Consider the following 1569-nt stretch of genomic DNA (forward strand, 5'->3'; position numbering starts at 1 on the left):
CCTCACCCAGGGATGATCCACGTTAACTTGAATGTTAGTGGAACCAACGTGACCACTAACATTGCCTCTTGGTCCTTCGCACACGTTATTGGGGCTCACCTTTTCCAATAACGTTGAGAGTCCTCCCTTCCCCTTACGTTAGAGTCTACGTTTATCAAACATTGTTTCTCCTATGGCACAGGGGATGTGAAAACTCCCTGGGTCCTTCCTTTTTATAGGCAACTCTGGTTGAATGAGAGCACTGCACTCCTTATTCATCACTATCATTTGTCCTCCCTTGAGTGAGCTTTACCTGGTCAGCAGCTCCTTCATATACTTAATATATGAGAGCATTTGTTGGAGGGCCTTGATGAATGGTATGTTTACATGGAAGGATGCAAACAGGTCAAGAAACCTTGAGTATATTCTCTTCTCTACAGCACCATTGAGTAATTGGGGAAACGGTGCATAGAGTTTCAGCAGCTCCTTCTGTGTCAGCTCTTTCTGTGAAATTTTGGGTTCTTGGTGATCTTTTCCCTGTTTCTCTGCTAATGTCTCTCCAAGTTGTTCTAATGGCTTGTTTTGCTTTTCCTCAGTCTCCTTATTGCTTATAGTAACCATCTTGCAATCTTCCCATCTGACTTTCTTTGCTTCACCTCTCGGATTTTTCTTTGTGTCACTTGGGAAGCTATCAGTAGGTTTGGGAATCTTTTCAGATAAGTATCCCACTTGAAATTCCAGCCTCTTGATGGTGTCCCCCTAGTTCTTGATACTAGCTCGCACCTCCTCTTTGAATACCTTATTATCTTGAATCTCTTTGCATATGCCTTCAAGCAGAGTCTCAATTTTGGAGAGTCTTTCTTCAGATGATGGTGAGTTGAGAGTGGATGGGTGAGTTGGGTCATTTTGGTTTTGGTATGGATGTGGAGAGGTGTTATTAGGGTGGTGCTGATATGATCTCTGTGTGGAATTTTGGTGAGCTGCATGGTTGTTAGGGTTGTGACGTCTCTGATCTTGGCTTTGATCTTGTTGATTTCCCCACCCAAAGTTTGGGTGATTCCTCCAACCAGGGTTGTAAGTTTTAGAGTAAGGATCATGGGTCTGCCTGGGTGAGTTTTCAATGTAGTTGGCTTGTTCTTGCTCCTCCTCTGCCTCAGCATTCACTCCTTCTTGGGTTGCTGATGAGGTGGTGATTGCTGCCACTTGGTTCCCCTCCATCTTCTTGGTGAGGTCAGCCAGCTGCTTGGTAATAAGCTTGTTTTGGGCCAGCAGTTCATCCACATTGTTTAGTTTCATCACTCCTCTAGTGTTGCCTCTTTCAGAAGCATAGAAATAGTCATTCTCTGCTACAGTTTCAATGACATCTATGGCCTCCTCAATGGTCTTCTTCTTGTTCAGAGATCCCCCGGATGAATGGTCTACTGCCTTCTTTGATTCATAAGAAAGGCCTTCATAGAAAATGTGTAGCTGCACCCATTCATTGAACATATCTGGTGGGCACCTTCTTGTCAGGTCCTTGAACCTCTCCCATGCTTCATATAGAGTCTCACTATCCTGCTGCCTAAATGTTTGCACCTCAGCTCTCAGCCT

At 44.4% G+C, this 1569-nt stretch overlaps 1 non-coding gene across 1 annotated transcript; it reads left to right on the forward strand.

Moving 5' to 3' along the window:
• The first annotated feature begins 1462 nt into the window (after positions 1-1462).
• LOC112731375 (small nucleolar RNA R71) lies at positions 1463-1569 on the forward strand. The gene has a single exon (XR_003167155.1). It is a non-coding gene; the product is annotated as a small nucleolar RNA R71 (small nucleolar RNA).

This window comes from Arachis hypogaea, chromosome 12, assembly GCF_003086295.3.
Source record: "Arachis hypogaea cultivar Tifrunner chromosome 12, arahy.Tifrunner.gnm2.J5K5, whole genome shotgun sequence".
Lineage (NCBI taxonomy): Eukaryota > Viridiplantae > Streptophyta > Magnoliopsida > Fabales > Fabaceae > Arachis > Arachis hypogaea.